Raw genomic sequence first — 22337 nt, 5'->3', positions numbered from 1 at the left:
TAAAGTGCAAAAAATCGCCAGGAGTCTAGTTTTTCCAACTAGAGGTTTTCATTATTTGAGGTGTCTTCATGACACAGCGGTGTCAATACATACAGCTTGAGCCAATAAGTTTATGTCTAGAATTACGTTATTTCATAAAAAAATACTGTAAGAAAACAAACAATTGGGTTATGTTTTTTGTTTAGTGTTTTCTTTATTAAGCTATTTTACATCGAAATTAGCATGCTATGGACAAAATAATACCTGAATGCACACAAATAATCCTGTACATTTCCTTGTTTTTCATTATGGAGTGTAACTTACTTGATGAATGACTATTTCATGCTTTGTGATAGCCTTGCTTGAATCCCTGCTTCGTCATATTTCATCACTTTCTATATAACAGTGGCTTTATAATGCTGAGATCCAGCTTTTCACATTTAGCACAAAGGAAGGGCTGTTTATACCTGGTATTAAAATGGATTTTAATACGAGGTGTAAATAGCATCCGAGGGAGAAACATTTACCCATGCGATCAAGATGATTTTAACAATTTTATGGAAAACAATTGGGAAACCAGATTATTTCTGTAAATGTATTTATTATTTTGCTTTGTGTAATATATGAAAAGATTGGCATACAGTTTGATTTTGCAGTATCAGTTGTTCACCGAATGGTAAATAGTAGTCTAATTTTTGTTACAAAAAATGTGAGTCTTTGGAAATCCAGCTAAATTCATTTTTTTGTGTTTTTTAACTTACTGCTTTTGACATAAATTTATATATATATAATGTAAAGAACATTCAGTGACAATATAACATTGATATCTGTAATATAACAGATTGAAATGAAACTTTGATGCTCTTAATTTAAAAATGAGATTATGAGACTGTAGTCTGTATTTCAGGATCACAAATTTTGCACCATACCAATTGTACAGTGTACACCCGGCTTTAGAGATGTTTTCCTAATGAAATTGTGAAAATTCCTCCTAAAACTCTTTTAATTATATACAGTAAGTATTAACTTTTTCTGCTCGGACATCTATGGCCACTGGTTTGCTATCAAACTTTATAAAGGCAGGCATAACACAAGCCTGTGGTTCAGTGATAAAGTGGCATCACTTGGAGTGATGAATGACGAGTGGGACGCTGTCACTATGCTTGAGAGGAGGAGGAAGAGGAGGATGGATTGAGATTAGTCATCTGTGGGTTACTTGGTAACTTTTTCTTGAAATATTTTTCAGTGCAGCCCGATATGATCGTATTTTTGATGTTGTTGTTGGGTAGATAAACACCTACACAGATTTCACACGGCATTGTGATGCAGAACTACAGAGGAGTACGTTCTGAATGGTATTTTACCCTACTATTTTTGCAGTTTACAGTATGCATGCTCTGTACGTTTGTTTGCAGCATACAACCAAAGCAGAGCACACTACAGATAAGAAAGCAGCAGTATTAATTTTTTTATTAACTTTTTAGAAATATATGAAAGTAGTGAGGTCATGAGACGACTGTTTAGCATACAAATCTTTGAAATGTTTATCTTTGCAAACTGTATACTATTTTTAGAAAGTAGCAGGCAGGGTACATTTCACACACTGCATGTGCCAGTACTCTATTCCAAACATAGTCAGACTCATTCATATATTTAATATAAACAGACTCTTAAAAAACCATCTGCGAGTGATACTTATCAGTTTACTGACCCACCCCTTGCTCCACCTTTGCCACATCCTAAACATAAGCCGTTTCTTAAAACCAAGTACGCCGAACTCGGACTTGTGTCCTTCGTAGTTCGAACTTGCAAGTTCAGACTCGGAAGAACGAACTCCTGATGCGAAATGCATTCTGGGAAACTTTGCTGTCATAAGTCCACACAAGTCTCCTCTGATGCATCCTCGATAAAATGGGCGGATCAAGAACACATCCGGGGATTTTATGTGAACTCGGGCTTGATGCGAACTTTGAATTGGAACAGTACTTGGGCTGCGACTGATGACGTTTCACAAGTCCGCAAGAACACAAGTACAGACAAGAACGCATATTGAGAAACGGCTATTGATACATGTTTAGGATGTTGACATTATTTTCGATTGTATGAATATCAGATTCACATTAGTGTTAACAACCACAATCTGGTTTTAAAGTGAATAATAGTCTTTCTATGCATTATGTAAATATATCAGATTAAGTCACAATATATCGGTGGAGTATTAGTATTTTAATACTCTAAGCAATACATGAATCTTATAATGTGATATGCTGTAACAAACATACAGACTAATACACACATTGACATATATCACCTGTTATCAGCCGTTTTAGCATGCACATATTATACATGCTGTATTAGTTCTGCAGACAAGGTTCCCACGGGTCCTTGAAATCTTTAAAAGTTTGTGAATATGGGGGGAAAAAGTCAAGGCCCTGGGAAGTTTTTGAAAATATACATACATAGATACAGGTCATTGAAAGTGCTTGAATCTATTTTATGCAAGAAGTTTTCCGGAAAAAAATTCATATTATTCCCTGTGTAGTGTAGGATAATATCATAAAAATTCTAGACTTTTTAAGCACACGTGCTAAACTGTTCACTTTAAATGCTTATATCTTCTGTATGCGAATGTTGATTCATACCAAAATGCTTTTTTGCATAGTTGTGTTTGACACATGAAAACGTCTCTGTTACGTTTGTAACTGTTGTTCCCTGAGAAGGGAACGAGACGCTGCGTCTTCCTTGCCATACTTCCTGCGTCCCTGTAAAATTTGTTCCAGATATTTTAAACATTTTATTTCAGCGATATACTTCCTGGCTCCCGTGTCACCCTGTCTTTGTCATTAAGCCTCACCATTGGTTGAATTTGATATACACATTCAGACGCACTTACCCCTGGAGGCGTCCCCAAAGTGTCACCACAATGACGCAGCGCAATTTCCCTTAAAAGGGAACTGTAACAATGTATCTTAAAAGGTAACACAATGTAACCTTGCCCCCACTTGAAATGTGTCCCCGCATTTAGTCCTTAAATTTGAGGGCATTGGAACTGGAAAGTCCTTAAATGGTCCTTGAATTTGTAGTTAACTAAGGTGTGGGAACCCTGTGCAGAAATGTTGTTACGTTATCTAGATGTCTGCATTTTTATTCGCATGAACTGTGTGAATAACATAACCTCCACCTACTGTAAAGTACCAGAAATAATCTGTTGTCTATTATTAGGTACATCAGGAGCATTCCATGTTGTTCTGTGTGATTTAAATGCATTATGGTGTCAGTAAGGCAACAATGATGCTAATGTTTAATGAAAACCATGCAGAATTGATGTTTGACACAGAAAATCATTTTGAGTATCTGGAAAGCATTTTCTATAAGTTGAGTTTCTAAATCAAACATCTCTATTACTGTTCCTTATATTTAGGCTTGGGATTTTAAAGTCCACTTAGTAGTAAACTAAGTAGCTTTGTGTGGATTGTTGAGGACAGGTGTGACATTGCATTACAGAAGTCATCAGGTTCTCTAACTTAAGCAATCTGCTTATGTATAGCTGTACAGCACCTAAGTTTCTTTGAATAAAAGCGTATTGTCAAATCCATACATGTAAATGCAATGTGTTTTAAGAATATCAATAGGACTTTTTTACTTTATTCATTCACATTTTCTTCAGAATCCAGTTTAGGCTTCATCATCATCATCATCATCATCATCGCCAACGAAACTTGGCATAAAACTCCCATAGATCTCCTTAAAGGGATAATAAGTAGGATTTACCCCCATCTAGTGGTGAAATTGTATTTTGCAATCAAAAGAATAGTGCTCTCTAGCGCCTCGCTTTTCCAAATGCGTGTTGCAACTACGTCGTTATGTACTCATACGGTAGCTGGTTCACCTGTTCTGAACTAAAAAGTGTTGTGGAAGCACGTCGGTAGGCTAGTGCTTTTTGTCTTTCTTTGCTATTATACTGTAGTTTATCAGTATGGCGAAGCGACATGGAAGCCCCCTGGACTTACCCGTTCAATGTAAGTAAAGAGAGAACTTCTAAGCTTACAAAGAAAAGTCAGATCATTGGCAGAGGTCATTTGACACCATGAGGACATATTTATGAATAAAGACATTCATTTGGATTAATAAAACCCTTCTGTCCCTTTAATATCGCAGTTGAATCTCAGTTAGTTCTTCTAGAAAGGTAAAAGTTAGCAGAAGTCTCCGTCATCTCACACGTGTATCAAGTAGATTTAAAAAAATGAACTATGTCTTTGATTTGCAAGTCTGTAATCGGTCTGAGATGACCAAATGTACTTATTAATTTCTGAAGTTTTAGTGTGAAATTACACATTACTCATCCAACTCTTCTAATGTGAAGTACGTTATCCACAATAACGTTATGAGGGATGCTACCTGAATGAAAAAACTCTGATGTCTCCATTTAAAGTGAAGTTTTTTTCCTCTGGGACTGATTGGTTTTTGTGATATTAAGTTGTGTAAAGCAGTTGTTTGTTTGTATAACATAGATCTGCGACGCTATTCAACAACGTTAAAACCTAATCAGTGACTTTTGACCTTTAAGCTAATTACATTTACATAGACTCATCGTGGTGTCTCCCAAGAGATAATCAAATCTGGAAATATTCATGTTGTAACAACAAAGAAAAGCAAAACATTACCTCTTGTTTGCATTTAGATGTTAATGACAAACAGCCCTAAGAATGATGGCGTTCTTGGACCTATAATCATATTTTCCAAATATAATTATACATTTCTGTGGCTTAGAAATCCCAGAGAATGAAAAGGCAAATATCTCTTGTCAGGTTGCATACTAATGATTGTGTGAGCTCCATGAATGGATATATTTGTGTGTGTGTGTGTGTGTTTCTATAAAGCCCAGCATGAAATAGCCGTCATTTCACTGTCTAAACCTGATATAGTCCAGCTATGAGTAACCCACTTCTAGCCAAAATTAACTTGAATTTGGTTACATTGCCATTTTTGTGAGATGTCTGATATTGTATCATGTAAGCAAAGTCAACAATGATTACAAGGTGTTTGTTTTCATTTATTGATTTAATTTCATTTATTTTTTCATTATGGGGTTAGACTTCCATTACATTTTCTATGACAGCCTAATTTTTCCCTTGTATTACGCTGGGCGTTTGAACTTTGTTTGGACAGCCAGGGTAAAATGTGTTAGTTAAGGTGGTAGGGTTGGACGGGTTGCCGGGGTCAGGGGGCGTGGCAATCAAAGGGGTGGGGCGTACGCGAAAATATTTTTATTTAAAACACTCAAATAAAACTAAATTTTGAAGAAAATATGACAGAAAATGAACACATACTAGGTTATAATGAAGTAAATGTTTTTAATAGATACCTCTAATGGGATTAGCTACGTGATGCAGTGAAACTAAAGGGTTAATAAACACAAACTGAAGCAGATGTTGTAGAACGTCTGGCGAACGATGATATATAGCGCGAAGATTGTAAAAACTTATTGTTTCCCACTATTAATTACATTATCTTAAAGGAGTGTAACTACTGTAGCATGTAAATAATGCACATAAATAATGTGAGCAAGAGCGCTCAACAATTATATCTAATCAACAGGCACGTGCAAGCTAGCTAGCAGGTTGCTTAAACAACAAAATCACCAGCTAACTTACTTTAAATTAGCAAGAACTATAGACTAATAAAATAACAGGCTTAAATAAACCCAAAACATACGTGTTTTATCAACTGGCTATTATCCTCCAGACAGTGACGGACTGTCTTTCATCTCGGCCATTTGGCGTGCTTGCCCGCTTGCGGTGTGAAGATCGTCCGTGCTATTCTCCGAGATGCACTTGATGGCCATTTTTGCAGCAAATTTTTTTTAATGACCTAGTTACGGCGGTAGGGTTTTCCAGCTTAGGCGGGCCGCCCGAACTGTAAAGTGTTGTGGAAAACCCTGGACATGTAACGTCTTTTAAGTGCAAAATTGCTTTCTGCATGGGAGATGAAATGCAGTGTCTTGGATAGACAGACATTTAACATTTCTGGCTAAGAATCAGCCGTAGGAAAAGATCATGTAAGGCCTGTGACCACAGTATTCTGTTTAAAGGCATTAATCTGAAACTGACTCTATCACAATAATAGACTGCTTAAAAAGTTTGATAATGCGTTGCAGTGTTTGTGAGCGCTCGTACAGAAAACGGCTGTAAGGTATTTGTAGCAATAGCCAACAATATGGGTTAAATCCTAATTATTTTTTTGCCAAATATCATTAGGATCTCAGGTTAAGATCATGTTCCAGCTTCTCTGTGAAATACGGCTCTGTGTTGTAAATGCCGCCCCATCTGAAAGCAGATGATGGCGATTTACTACTACTACACGAAACTGACTTTACTGATGAAATACACATGAGAAGCGCAGGCCCACCCCTAGTCCAGAGTAACATATTGCTAATAATAATAATAAAATTTTCCAGGCAGACCTGATCAACTCCTGTCTGTGGTATAATCTTGTCACATTTATGTTAGAATTATTGTGTAAACCTGCTATTTTCCATGTTTCCAGGTTGACTGTGGATGGACATAGCATAAAGTCAAGCAGTCAGTTTAAATCTTACTAGATTATGACCAGTATGTTTCAGTCTATGGGTGGTCTGTCCACTAAGACGAAGACTACAGTACCTGATGCATTAATATTTTAGCTGACCTGGGGTTGACTGGCCATCTTCCCTTTCATGGGAGCCAGATAAACGCTTTGCTTTAGCCTACTGTGCAGAAAGCAATGCAAGTAATGCACGCAGATCAGAGGAGTGAAGACTCTTCAGAGACTCCTCAGTAAGTGCACAATTCGATTGGCAATACTGTGGCGACAGCTGAGTAGAATTCGCATTACCAGGACTTAATATACAACATTTGGTTTGTCTCCTTTGACCTTCACAGGGCAGCGTTTTAAGCAGGAGCTGCTGAATTAAAATTCCATTTATATTCTGTGTTAAAAGTTTAATGCGCTCTCAAAGTTATTATTTAATATGACCCATGAGAAAGCAGGATACACTAACCTGATGTAAGGAATTACAGCTACTCAAGTTCTTCTTCGGGAGAAGTATTAACTAACGTGAGCAGTGCAGAAATGACCGACAGAAAAGAAAAGGTTTTGTTACCTACATTCATTCAACAAACAAAGACACTAAAGTGTTGAGATTTTTTTGTGGCACTGCCGCAGAAGTTTTTCTAGGGATCACTCTTAAAAATAAAGGTGCTTCACAATGCCTTTTTTTGGCAGAATGGTTCCATAAAATATCTTCGAATATAGACGGTTTCAGCAGCAACAACATTTAAACAAACAGCTTTTGGAGACTAAATGAAACTTCCAGTAGATTTTAACATAATGTAGAATCAATAACAACAGAGCTCTTTTACAGTAGTTTATTTCTGATAACAAAAGAAATAAATGACAAATACATTACCTTCATTCATATATTATATCTAATCTAACGCTTATTAACTATTACACTGAACTGATGTTAATGTGTAAAATGAATGTATACAAAGTTAACTACAGGTCATTGAATTCTTGCCTGGCTGCCAAACCTCTTGTGATCCATGCTCGTTGTCTCCCCTTGTCTTTAGCAAACTAAAACATTTTATTATTAAGTTATTTGTTCAGAGATCAGTTTAGCTACTACCCAGACCGATAAATAAATACAGACCAGAAGTTCACTTCAGTTCAAAATGTGCATGCGTCCAATGAAACTGTCTATAAAAAGGAATGAAAGAAATGGATCTTCTAAAAACTTTGAGGAACCAAAAATGGTTCTTCTATATCATCTCTATGAAGAACCCTTTAAGCATCTTTTTAAGAGCGTTCTTGGCAACACTTTACAATAATGTGTTTGTCCTCTTGTAAAGTGAGAGATTAAAGCTAAACTCCCAGTCTGATATTGTTAAATACAATCACCAGTTAACGATTCAAGGGCACCGATTTGGGTAGGAACGCTAGGGACATGTCCCTACCAATATTCAGGGAATACTACTAAATTGCCCTAGCAATAATAGCGCTATTTGTGGCATACAAACGGTTAACAGATCTTGTTTCTGCAATGAGTCCCGCCTCTGTAACTCACATCGCTAATATGATTGGCCATATGATGGAGCCAGCTTCAAGCGGCCATTCCATGTATTGGCTTCATCAGAAAGATTGGAAGGTTCTCAAATCAAATTGTTTGAAATGGCTTGAATGTTAACATTTGCAAGGTTAAGAAACACTTGCAAAAAAACTTTCTATATAAATAGTTGTATGTTTCTGAATGATTTTTATTTGAGTGATTATTATTAAAGAGATTATTAGCATTTATGCATGATTTCTTTGGCTTTCTCACAAAAAAAAGGGTTGTGTCTCTTCTAACTGGGTGGGCCACCCTGGCCATAATGTAGCCTCGCCACTGTAGTCCATGTTAACAATTAAAACCTTATAGATGCATGCACAGTGTTCGCTTTAAATTTATATGACTTCTTGATGTTTTAGTGATAGTATTTGTTCAAACATTTTCATTTGTTTTTATGGTTGTTATTTTCAATTTTTTTAAAGGAGAACTAGATGTGTAATATAGGAAATTAGTTTTTGCCATTTTATCAGATTAATTTGTAATTAATTGACTATTAAACTGGTTACTTACAGCACTACACTGTACCATGTTATACCACCACAGTATCTGTTGTAAGACCTCTTTTTCATTTCTTTAGTTTCAGTCATTCATTGATAACAGGTGCACGTTGTTCAGAACCATTTCAGATTGGGATTTTAGCTTAATCTCTCACATTACAAGAGGACAAAACTTGTTGTCCCATTGCATAATGGCTTCTCCCTGGAGTACACACTCACCATCTGCTGTTGGCTTATATAAGTGTCTTGTGGGAAAAAGCGTCGTCCTTGAACAATGTAAAACCCGGGGGACCTCACAGCAGCCGTGGTAAGTGTAATGTCTGTGACAGAAACCACTCAACTTATCACTTCATTGAAGTTGTCAGGCTCGCTGATGGGATCTGGGCTGTTATTTTTTTCCTCTTCAGACTGATAACCTGTCAGAATTATGTATTAGTAATGTAATTTTGCTCTGGTTTTGGTTCACTACACTTAATTCATCTCGTGCTAGAGGGAGCGGGTGGCAAACAGTTTTTTTTTTTTTTGCAGTGTAAGGTGTACCGTGATTGGCTGTGGGATTTCACTGTGGCATTAATAATGGAGAGTTGGAGCATTTCAAAGAAAATATTTGTGAAGATGGATTACATAGAGGATGTGTAAAAATCTTACAAGGACACATACCATGATACTGTACAAACATTTAAAACTAGTTTCTAGTGTTGTAGGGTTAGGTGAACTAAAACTATTTAAACATATAAACTTTAGTGCATTTGTTTTATACTTACTAAGCAATCAGCCACCTAGAAATTCATAGTCTGGCATCATGTTGACAAGTTAAACAACAGCATAAGATAAATGGTAAATGATTGCATACTTTATATTTTCGATGAGCTACCCCTTTAAATTTATTATTTTCCCTGAGATGAGTCTGTTGACCTTCTCACTTTGATAAATGGCACATTGTGTATATTATAATGTTGTGCCCCGTCATGTATTGATAGATGTTTAAATGAATTTTTTTGCCATCTCCTTGAATATCATCTCAGCTGTAAAACCAATAACATTAGCTGTCTGCGTTTTTCTGTCAGTGATTATGTTGTGTTTGATCTCCTGTCTGTGATTATGTTTTGTCTCTGATCTTTTGTTTGCAATTATAGTGTGTCTGTCGTCATCTGTCAGTGATTATGATGGCTGTGATCCTATGTCAGTAATTATGGTGTGTCTATGATCCTCTTTCAGTGTTTATGGTGTGTCTCTGATTTTTTGTATGCAATTATGGTGTGTCTGTCTTCATCTGTCAGTGATTGTGATGTTTCTTTGATCTTCTGTCAGTCATTGATGCGTCTGTGACAGGGCTATTCAAATCTTGGGTTTTTAGGGTTGGAACTAAACTCTGTAGTGCTCGCGCCCTCCAAGGTAAGATTTGAATAGCTCTGGTCTGTGATCCTCTGTCTGTGATTATGGTGTGGCTGTGATCTTCTGTCAGTGATTATGGTGGCTGTGATCCTCTGTCAGTGATTATGATGTGTCTCTGATCTTCTGTCAGTGATTATGGTGGCTGTGATCCTCTGTCAGTGATTATGATGTGTCTCTGATCTTCTGTCAGTGATTATGGTGGCTGTGATCCTCTGTCTGTGATTATGGTGTGGCTGTGATCTTCTGTCAGTGATTATGGTGGCTGTGATCCTCTGTCAGTGATTATGATGTGTCTCTGATCTTCTGTCAGTGATTATGGTGGCTGTGATCCTCTGTCAGTGATTATGGTGCGGCTGTGATCCTCTGTCAGTGATTATGGTGCGGCTGTGATCTTCTGTCAGTGATTATGGTGGCTGTGATCCTCTGTCTGTGATTATGGTGTGGCTGTGATCTTCTGTCAGTGATTATGGTGGCTGTGATCCTCTGTCTGTGATTATGGTGTGTCTCTGATCTTCTGTCAGTGATTATGGTGGCTGTGATCCTCTGTCAGTGATTATGGTGCGGCTGTGATCCTCTGTCAGTGATTATGATGTGTCTCTGATCTTCTGTCAGTGATTATGGTGTGGCTGTGATCTTATGTCAGTGATTATGGTGTCTGTGATCCTTTGTCAGTGATTAAGACGTGTCTCTGATCTTCTGTCAGTGATTATGGTGGCTGTGATCTTCTGTCAGTGATTATGGTGTGTCTCTGATCGTCTGTCAGTGATAATGATGCGTCTGTGATCTTCTGTCTGTAATTATAACGAGTCAGTGATCTTCTGTCTGTAATTATGGGAGTGTATGTGATCCTTTGTCAGTGATTATGATGCATCTGTGATCTACTGTCATTTATTGTGATGCATCTTTGATCTACTGTCTGTAATTATAATGAAGTTGTAATCTTCTGTCTGTAATTATGGGAGTGTCTGTGATCCTTTGTCAGTGATTATGATGCATCTGTGATCTACTGTCAGTGAATATGGTGTCTCTGATCTTCTGTCAGTTATTGTGATGCGTCTGTGTTCTACTGTCTGTTATTTTATTGAGTCTGTGATATTTTGTCAGTGATTATGATGTGCCTGAAGATCTGCCTGTGATTGTTATGTGTTTTGTTTTATTTGTTGTGGCATTTTTAAGATGTTTGTCTGTGAATTGTATTGAACTGAATGGTTGTATTTCACATTCACTATGGCTGCCTGATGGCTCTCAGGGGTTAGACAATAACAGGCAATTCATAATCTTACAAGTGAGAAGATCATAATGGGATTCACCACAGGTAAAGAGATGTGTTAAAGGAATAGTTCACACATTATTTACTATTCTTTATGTTGTTCTAAAACAGTGTGACTTTCTTTATTATGTTTAACACAAAATAAGATATTTTGATAAATAATGGTAAGCACAAAGTTGGCAGCACCAATTAATTAAGTTTTTTCCTACTATGGAAGTCAATGGATACGGTCAACTGTGTGCTTACCATCATTTAGTTGGTTAGTAGTCAGGAGAAGGCAGGCATTTTAAATCTGTCAGTGATACTATAGAGCTCCAGGCAGAGATATGGGGCACACCCAGCCCAACTTGTTTTGTGTCACTATGCAATTCTTCAAGGGAAATTCTGCTGGGTCTTTAGCCACCTCACGTATTTTATGAAGGTCAGAGAATGAAGGAGAACTATTTGAATGGTAACGGAGCCGTAGATTTATAGGCGGACATATTGTTAAGGTCAGCTCAGGGGCACGAGATCCAACCCTGATATTTTTTCTTGGTTTTTGAGACCCAGATTTACTGCCAACAAGTAGTTTGCAGTATACAAATTCTCTAACCTGTACATTATGCATAACGTAAGCCAGTAAAACTCCAAATCCCATCTTGACATTGCTTTATTAACTTATTCACAATTCTCAGCCCCAGCATGAATCCGGCCCTTATCCAAAAATAATCGTAGCTGCTCAGTCAGGTGGCTCCTCGCTGTGGTCCCTCTGTGTGACCCATTTACTGCATTTGTGAAGAATAATGACAACGCTGACATAATTTCTTTTCTTGCAAGTGCCTTTCAAATAATCCCACATGATTCCCACAGGGTCACCGGGAAGGGAAGACTGCCGCGGTGTTTATTAACATGGAGTCCTCCTCTATCATACATAAGTGCAGACGCTAATGTAGAATTATGTAATGTTTATTCCTGTATCATCCATTATCACAGGAGTTTCGTTTCAAAGGCTCTTCATCGGTCAAAATGATTAAAGCTACGTCAGAGTGATTTGCAGGCTTTGGAAATTCCTTTGTTCATTTGATAGTTGGTCTGTGATGGAAAACTCTTTCTCTGATGCATGCATCGCATTGTGTCTGTTGTCTAGACTCTTATATTTAGTGTTTTTTGATTATTGGTGAGTTAATTACCCATCTAGCAATGCATCATGTGTCGGTGCTAAATAGGGTAACATTAGTTATAAGTCTTCATGTGCAGTAGGTATGGGGCCATTTATATATTAAATATGAGAGGGTAATTACAATATTTATGTGATTTATTATTTGTTGGGGTGGGAAGGATTGTGTGTGTCTGTATTTAGAGAACAGTTACAGTAAATGGTTCTTTTTAAAGGCTCATGTGCTGGATGGGAACCAATCATTTCTCCTTTATCCTGCATGCCTTCCTGAAATTCTTTGTCCCTGAAGTACACATCCATTTACACACTGAAGACTGTATGTGTGTTGTGTGAAAGTGTGTGTGATATTATAGCATTATATTCAGGCACGGATTAACGCACGGGCCTACTGGGCACTTGCCCAGGGCACTGGGCCAGCAGGGGGCCCTGTCAAATTTACTTTGTCTATTATTTTCAAATAAATATTTTAATTTTATGTTCAGTAAAGTTGTGTTAAATATTGAAGAATAATGTAGGTTTTTTGCAGTTGCAAAAGTATTAACTAGTAAATAAATCAAATAAATAATTTTAATCTATTGCTGCGCTGTTGAGAGAGACATTTAGAGGCGAGTGAAAAGCATTGCGTAATATAAAAGTCACGCGTAGAAGATGGTTACTCAAAAACCAAAACAAAAATGAGTTTAAAACCACAACCAAGTGGATCAGTGATAAAAAAGCACAAAAGGACAGCTTTTCCTCACCCTGCCAGTCAGCAACTGTGAAGGAGAACGTTCATTTTCTCTAATGGCAAGAGTAAAAAACGAACTAAGACGCAAAATGTGTCAAGGACGTATATTCACTGTCTTTAGGGGCTGGACACACAGCTTTTACGCCCGCGGCCAGCGCATGTTTTCAATTGATTCCATTGAAAACTCTGCGTTTTTCAAATAAGCAAGCAGCTAGCGGGTTTTTTCCGCACTGAAAACCGGCGCTCTGGGTTTTTTCAGCACTGAGCGCTGAGAGTTCAAAAATATTCAACCTTGAGTGAAATCTCCGCTCGTCAATGTCAGTTCTCACACGGCCGTCCAATTACAGCGGAGGAGGGGCGGGACATTACCACAGCAACCAACCGCCTTACAGCTGAAGTATCACAGCTACCCAAGCGCTCGCCTGAAAAACAGCTGGCATTCGGCGTCCTCAAGGCAATTTCAGCCGTGTTTAAAAGTTTTGCCGTGTCCAGCCCCTAAATCCCTGTGGTGAACGACTGTTACACATGAAATGTAATGAAATGTCTGCTAAATGTAGAAATGTAAAATATTTATGGAATTTTCTCCTGTGATATGATTTGGAGAGGTCAGAATCTTTTTGATTGATGTTTTACAGTATGATGTATGTTGACAGATACTGGTAAGATATAAATAAACCAATTTGTGGTGTGAAAGTACAGAATATTGTGTGCATTCTCTCCCCGTGTATTAGTGCCATTGTTAATCCATTGTTAAGATGGGGCATACAGGCAGAGGCGAACCAACACTTGAGCCCTGTGCATACAGGTGAAACGCTGTTGCCCAAAAAATTAGTAAAGGGGGCCTTTGAGACATCCGTGCCCAGGGCACATCATCGCCATAATCCGTCCCTGATTATATTAGCCCTGTGATGTTGTGCATGCGCGTGATGGTTTGCATCAGATTTTTTATTTTGTAAAAAAGTTTTTTCTTTGCCACACATCATGGGCCAACAGCTTGCTCCATCGCAGACCATCTTTTGGTGTTAAAAAAAACTACTGTCGGTATTTACTTAAGACACTGAAAATTAGCACTTAAAAGGCGTAGGTGTAGTTATTTTGTGTCTGACCTTATTGCTTATCGGCAAATCCATGCAAGTGTCAACCTTATCATGAAAAGTAAAGTTTTTAACCATACTAATAAGGCAAATATAAATATTTAGTGGTTTAAATACCCATGCAAAGTCTCTATTAAAGTGTTTTTTTTTTTAAATAATTTTTTATAGTTAATGAAAATTCACATCCATACCATTTCTTCCTCAGCAATGCGCATGCAAAACTTAAAATAAAATAAATATAACATTTTCTTTGAAGAGTCATCCTTTCTCCATTTGGATATTGTTGCTTTTGGTTTGTGCATTTTAATTCACAGAATTCCTACAAAGTACAGTCTGTTGTCAATTGTCACATCCAAAATGCTGGAATTGCCCATATGTATTTGTAGGTATTTCCCTTGCAGAGTTTATGGGAGGAGAGTATTTAAATAAAACACGCTATGCAATTTTCTAAGGTTTGCTCGTCAGTTTACTGGTATTTGGGCTATTATTTAACACCCAAAAAAGGAACGCTGCATCCAAAATCACATACTTGGCAATACATATCTACTGCTTTATTGTTAACTCTTAAATCTAGTTGGAATTCCAGTCTATTGATAATCACCTACACTGAAAAAATGTTTCATTCAATTTACTCAATTTTTTAAGGTAAGTGGTTGCAATCAATTTATGTAAGCTACATTTAAACAAAAGTTTTTTTTTTGTTTAAATAACAAGCTAAAATAAATTGTTTGCAACCACTTACCTTAAAAAATGTGAGTAAATTGAATTAATATTTTTTTTCAGTATGGATGTAGGAGATTTCAGAGGCAGCTCTTGGCTTGTGGGGCGTACACACCAAACGTGAATTCATTGATTTGCGCGGGTTTACATACAAAGCCAATGCAAAGACACTAATGGACGCGAATTCAAGCAGGGAGATGCAAATGATCTGAATTGGGCTGCGAGACACGCAGTATTAGCCTCAAACATGCCTTCGCGCAAGTTAAAAATTCACCTGACACAAAGTTTAATCCTGCGAGTAATGTAGAGCGAGCAACGCATTGCTTTGCATTTGATGCGTACGTAGCATTATGCTATTTTGAGCAAATTTGAGCTGCCTTTACCTTTGGTCATTATGGAAATTAGATGTTTGCACCTGGTTTCTTTAACGTGCACCAGTCAGTAAATCACCCACAGAAATTTACCATCTTATCTAAAATATATATCCTATTCGCAACTAAAATATAATTATATAGCATAATTATAAGAAATATAATAAGGCTCTCTTGTTTAAAGAATGAAATCAAATTGTTACTTTTGTTGATTTTTATTTTCATATCTGTCTATGTTTATGCACTCCACAAAGTAAATATTTTAGCAGTGTACTATCATTTAATTGCACCCCTCTTCCTCGACAGCTTGTATTGATGTTCTCATTATTAACAAGTTAGCACTTTAAGCACTCAATCATTCATTTTCTTGTTGATAGTTAATCACTGTGATCATCAAGAGAAGTGTGCATTGTTCATTGTTCGTTTGATTTATAGCCTAAACTTGTCCAGTTCTGGAGGGTAAACCCAGCTCTGTGTCTCACCTACACGAATGCCTTTATATTGACTTCGAAATAAACTTTATAAAGTAAATTTGGCTATTATAAAATGCAATGTTATTAGCAAAACATATAAATCATTTTGCAGGGTGGCAGAAAATCTAATTTGGTTTCATAGAGAAGACCGGGGCTAGTTGTCACAATGGCTGCATCTCAGAAACAATTACTGCAGGTTTGGAGTCAAATACGTTTTGTTGCATTTGTATTAGGCTGTATAATGACAAGTTAGTATCATGAAAAATTAGTATGAATCTAATTGGATGGGCCGTTTTGTCGCAGTGGGATGAGGAAAATAAATCCAAAATTCCACGTTTTCTTGTGGTGCCAATGATCACACGCAGTTTGAAAGCCTTCATAAGGATGTATGGTTTTTATTCCAGCGTGTCATCGTGTCTCCCATTCCCATTAATCGCACCCAATGCGAAAGGCCTATTAAGCTACAGTTTGTAAAATAGTACTTTATTAGATTTCAAATAGGACGCTCTTGATTGTATACCGAAAAAAAAAACATTGTGACATTTTTAAAATTTGTGCAAGCCCTTATCCAAGTTCACACTGTTATTAGCAGGGATCTGCATAAGAATTTATTCTAACATCCACATTGAGCCCTTATTGCATGCGTGCAGTCCATCGATCTTTAATTAGATGTTTCCACAACTTATAATCCTTTATAACAAGTGTGGAGTCAAATTAAGTCCCTGCCAGTTCTTCTCAGCCCCAAAGCCATTATCACCTTTCTGCATGATTGGAAAAGACTTTCATTTCCAACCTCTGCTCTTTCTGACAATAATCGAGATGAATGGCAGTCGTGAAACCTTTTTTCAGAGAGGATTGGGCTGGTGTGTGTTTCTCTGGACATATCAGCTTTAAATGAAAGTGGTGATGCACGCTGTCGACCGTATGCATGCACATACCCAACATGTGACATTGCTATGCATAGACACAACAGTAATTTTTCATTTTTACTTATTTGCTTTTGGGTCCTGGTTTGCAGAGGATTGTGGGGTTGCACTTTTTACCTTAAGGGCCAGTTTCTTGCCACAAAAGAATTGTAATTGTGACATTTTACTAAAAGGTCTTATTCATTATACATTAAGTGAACTAAAAATGAACAATATACTATATGTTTACTTTACAGCATTTATTAATCTTAGTTAAAATCAATATAATTCTTTATTGTTTGTTTATGTTAGTTCAATGTGCTTTTGTGTTAGCAGATACTTTTGATTTTAAAAATGTTTAGTAAATGCCGAAACTTACAATAACCATAAATAATAAATGCAAGAATTGTTCATTGTTAGTTTGTATTATATGACATTTTTTCATTCTTTCATAAGAATCCCTGGGATCAAACCTATGACATTTACACTGATTATGCAATTCTCTCCAATGCCATTTATTCATAGTGCAGATATCAGAATAAGTTTTAACTCTGTAATCTTTTTGTGATCAGCCTATATTTTATCAATATCAAATCATATTTATCATCCCCATATTTGATCTTATCTTTACAGTGTACTATAACTTTTGATAAATAAAAGTTAGGTAAAAGACTTTACAGTATTTTTATAATCTTGGCTGATAAACTGCGGCTCTGAGATGATATTGATGTATATTAAACCTAAATCCGCTAAACTGGTTAAGAATTTGACCAGCGTAAACAATTGACTATCAAGAGACTGAAGTCGAACATAAAATTCCAATCCCTTCTCCTGCAATTTTTATTCTTTTCCCATGAATAAGTCATCAACAAATATTACACATCCTTGATGTGGTAACACTAAAGGCAAGAGGCAGCTTTGTATTAGTTTCTATTTTAAAGCCTGCAGTCACATACTGCATTTCATAGTAGATGCCATTCAAAATATGAATGTAGTGACTAAGACACAGTTTCAGCATTGAGACAACACAACCATTCAGTTAAAAACCTTTAAAACTCGAACAGTATGTTTTTGTTAATGCATATGAAGACTTTAAAAGGAATAGTTTGCCCCAAAATGAAATTTCTATCAGTTACTTGCCTTATGAGGGAGGACACACCAAAGCTTTTTTACGCGGCTGAAAACGCCTGGAGGACGCCGAATGCCAGCTGTTTTTCAGCCGAGTGTCAGCTTTCTTCAGCTAAGCACTTTGGTAGCTGTGATACTTGAGTTGTGAGCCAGTTGGTTGTGTGATACTTGTCCCGCCCCTCCTCCATTGTGATTGGACAGCCATGTGAGAACTGACATTGACGAGTGGAGCTTTTCCCCTAAAGTTGAATCTCTTTCAACTCTCTTGAGTTTCAGCGCGAAAAAAAAAACCGCTAGCGGCTGGCTATTTGAAAAATGGAGAGCTTCTATTGGAAACAATTGAAAAAATGCGTCAGCCGTGGGCGTAAAAGCTTTGGTGTGCATGCCCCCTTAATGTTGTTTTAAATCTGTATGAGTTTCTTTTTTCTGTTGAAGACAGTTGATATAGGATGGTAAACCCTTTGTATCTGTGCGAGAAAGATTGTTTTCGAGTCTTATCGCAAGTCCTGCACTTTATTTTTTATTCCTGCAAGTTTTAAAACAGAAACCAAAATTTCAGATAGACACACATTGTTTTAGGTTCAGCATTGGAAACAGTACACCTCTTAGAAATGTACAAATAGACGTTAATGACTTCAGCATTTGGATCGCTAGACGAGGTCTTTATGTACTTATTTTTATGAAAAACTCAATTTCAACATTTTTCGACATACTTTCTTTGGCCTGTAGCTCAAAAGGAGATGTGTTTTTACTTCTACATTAGTGCTTTTACCATCTTTAATCATCTATTCCCAAGGTCCCTTGATTTAATGTATTGAAATTAAAACATTCTTTTATACATCAGGCTGTTCTAGAACTGAATAAGGTACATTTATTTGTTATTAATTAATAATTTCTCTTTGAAATGATTTATTTCTTTGTAAAGCACTTTACTCCGTGTATGAAATGTGCTTTATAATAACATGGCCTTGCATTGCCTTGCCTACATGGAAAATGAATGGTGTGTAGAGTGTGATTAACTGTCAAATCTTGTATTGTGTGTTTAATTTGCAAGGAACATACCGTTACGCAAGAAAACTTTTAGACTTGTCTGACAATAACGTTTATTTATCTAAATGAAAAGAGCTTCATAAGTAACTCACATAAAAATGCTTTGCACATTATGCGATTTATACTCAAGGTTTTCGGCACGTTGCTTTGTTTAATACTCTAATAAGCACACAACATTTGTAGCATGCACATATATAAAATAAAATGATGCGTTTTGCTGTGCCATTCAGTTGACCTTTTTCAAAATATGCTTCAGTTTTAAACTTTGTCAACTGTTTTAAAACCAATGCAGTCTTCTGTATTTCTATTTTTGTCTGCTCAACAGCATTTACTGTACACAAAAATCAGTGATATTGCATGACTGCAACCTATCTGTCATTTTGAAAGACTTTTTGGGCCTTATTTTAACAATCTAAGTGCATGGTCTAAAGCGCACAGCGCAAGGGCGTGTCCAAACCCACTTTTGGTAATTTTGCGATGGGAAAAATAGTTTATGTGCCAAGCGCACGGCCTAAAAGGGTTGTTCCTATTCTCCCAATGAGTAATGGGAGTGTTTTGGGTGTAACGTCCAATAAACTCTCAGCTCTCATCCCCTTTAAAAGCAAGTTGTGCCTGGCGCCATGCCTAATACACATTTAGAAAGCGGAATTTATAAACTGAAAAACTAAGAGGAGGAAGAAGACCACCAGTTTAAGATGAATGTTTAAAAATTGTGTTGTTTTTATTTGTATTGAAATTATTATTTTCGGGATTAAAACCTTTAAAAGGCGGTTTTTTCAATCATGGAAGTAAAAATAGTAGCAGGCTTTTAATTGCTGTAAATGTATTGATATCCTTAATAATAATTGTAATCTCATAAAATAATTCGCAAATATACTCTAAAATACTTTAGAATTTACAAACGTGCGGAGAGCCGTTTCAGCACTCGGACAGCGCCATGGTTTTTTTAAAAGCATTACTTAAAAAAGGTTCTCATCTCACCATATCCACAAGTACAAAGTCGTCATATACAATAAATCTGTGTGATAGCATTTAAAAAAAAAACATTTAAAATAGATGCATGTTTAAAGCAAAGCATTTATTTACTTACCGGTGAAGCAGCGCCTTCTAACGTCTCATAATCAACCTCATTTTGTTAGGAAATACCCAGAGTCAGAGTCTCAATGCAAGTATAGTTTTAATAGAAGAAAACACTTGGATGTAGACAGGAAAATATAATCCACATATGAAAGTCACAGTTGTCTCAGCCGTCCGTGAAACACACCGAGCCACACAATAATCCTCCTCGCAGACACAGAGTCACAGTAAATGACTGGCGTACGCTTGAAGGCAAAGCATCCAGTCCAAAAAGTAGGAGACAAACACAATCGGGAACCAAATAGCAGAAACCCGAACACAGGATAAGGATCCCGAATACAGAGACCGTAATCCAACACAGGCAGGCTGAACCTATGGCGAGAGCAGAAAGGAGATGTTAACCTATGCGTGGTAGAAACACTTGGACGGGCGGCGAGACAGAGATCTAACAACGAGCGCGTGACGGAAAACAAAACAGAAAGGTATAAATAGACAAGAGGGAACAAGACACAGCTGGACACAAATCAGAGAAATAGAGGGAGGAGCCAGTGCGCACGTGAGGATCCTTCACCACAGAGGTAACACAAACAAACACAAACACCCACACAACCGATCACCCAGAAGGCGTGACAGGACCCCCCCCCCAGGACCGGCACCGGACGGTCCCGGAGGAGGCTCACCTTGTCGCCGACGAAGATCCTCAATCAGACCAGGGTCCAATATCCCTCGAGCCGGAACCCAACACCTCTCCTCCGGACCATAGCCCTCCCAGTCCACTAAATACTGATGACCTCTGCCCCTGCGACGCACATCTAACAATCTCCTAACCGTATAGGCAGGAGCACCATCCACTAGACGGGGAGCGGGGGGTTTAGGGGCAGATGCAGAGGGATTAAGGCGGGAAAAAATTACTGGTTTAACCCTGGATACATGAAAAACAGGGTGCACCCGACCAAGAATAGGTGGTAACTTAAGCTTGACCGTTACCGGACTGACGACCTTAACAATACTGTATGGCCCAATGAAACGGGGAGCCAGCTTGCGAGAGGGCTCCCGGAGAGACAAATCCTTGGTGGAAAGCCATACCTTCTGACCGCACACATAACGAGGGGCGGGTCGCCGGTATCGATCAGCCGCAGCCTTGGTTCGTCTGGCGTTCTGTAATAAAAGAGTTCTAGCTCGCTTCCAAGTGCGTCTGCACCTGCGGACGAAAGCTAGAGCAGACGGAACCGCTGCATCGGGTTCTTGTGATGGAAAAAGGGGGGGTTGAAACCCAATCGATAATTCAAAAGGGGATAAATTAGTAGATGCGATGGGGAGGGAATTATGTGAATACTCGACCCAGGGAAGCTGTTGGCACCAGGAATTCGGATAACGTGACGACAGACAGCGGAGCGTTCGACCGAGATCCTGATTAGCCCGTTCACATTGTCCGTTGGTCTGTGGGTGGTAGCCTGAAGACAAACTGGCAGTAGCGCCTATCTGTCTGCAGAACTCCTGCCAAAAACGAGAGATGAACTGAGGACCCCTATCTGAGACCACGTCAGTCGGAAGACCATGCAACCGAAAAACGTGTTTGATCAGAATCTGAGCCATCTCCTTGGCAGAAGGGAGTTTAGGTAAGGGAATAAAATGAACCGCTTTAGAGAAGCGATCCACCACAGTCAGAACAACAGTGTTACCTTCAGAAGCCGGTAAGCCAGTGACAAAATCAAGGGCTATATGAGACCAGGGGCGGGAGGGAATTGGTAAGGGCTTAAGTAGACCATGAGGGGGTTGATTAGCCGCCTTATTACAGGCGCAGACTGAACAGGCTAATACAAACTGTCTGACGTCCGTAGTCATCGACGACCACCAAAAACGCTGGCGGATGGCAGCCAGTGTTCTCCGAATACCCGGATGGCCGACAAACCTAGACTCATGACCCCACCGGATGACATCGGAACGTAACCGCTCAGGAACCCATAGACGACCCGTTGGGCACCCCTCCGGAACTTCCCCCCCTCGACCGGCCTCTCTCACCCGCTGCTCGATTCCCCAAATGAGGGCACCGACCACTCTCCCCTCCGGGAGAATGGTTTCGGTCCGCTCAACCTCAGAACCATCGAACAGACGGGAGAGAGCATCAGGTTTAACATTCTTGGAGCCAGGCCGGTACGAGAGGGTGAAGTTAAAAAGGTCAAAGAAAAGAGCCCAACGAGCCTGTCTAGATGTTAACCTTCTGGCCGAACGGATGTACTCTAAATTTTTGTGATCCGTCCAGACCAGAAAGGCTCCGAGGCTCCCTCCAACCAGTGACGCCACTCACCTAAAGCAAGTCTAACCGCCAACAGCTCCCGATTACCTATG

At 38.3% G+C, this 22337-nt stretch overlaps 1 protein-coding gene across 2 annotated transcripts in view; it reads left to right on the top strand.

The window, feature by feature from the left end:
* Positions 1-22337, top strand: part of kcnd1 (potassium voltage-gated channel, Shal-related subfamily, member 1) — a 75221-nt gene that overhangs the window by 3140 nt on the left and 49744 nt on the right. The gene's annotated exons all lie outside the window — the stretch shown is intronic.

Source organism: Paramisgurnus dabryanus, chromosome 11 (genome assembly GCF_030506205.2).
Source record: "Paramisgurnus dabryanus chromosome 11, PD_genome_1.1, whole genome shotgun sequence".
NCBI classification, from domain to species: Eukaryota; Metazoa; Chordata; class Actinopteri; order Cypriniformes; family Cobitidae; genus Paramisgurnus; species Paramisgurnus dabryanus.
This window is presented reverse-complemented; position numbering and strand designations above follow the sequence as displayed.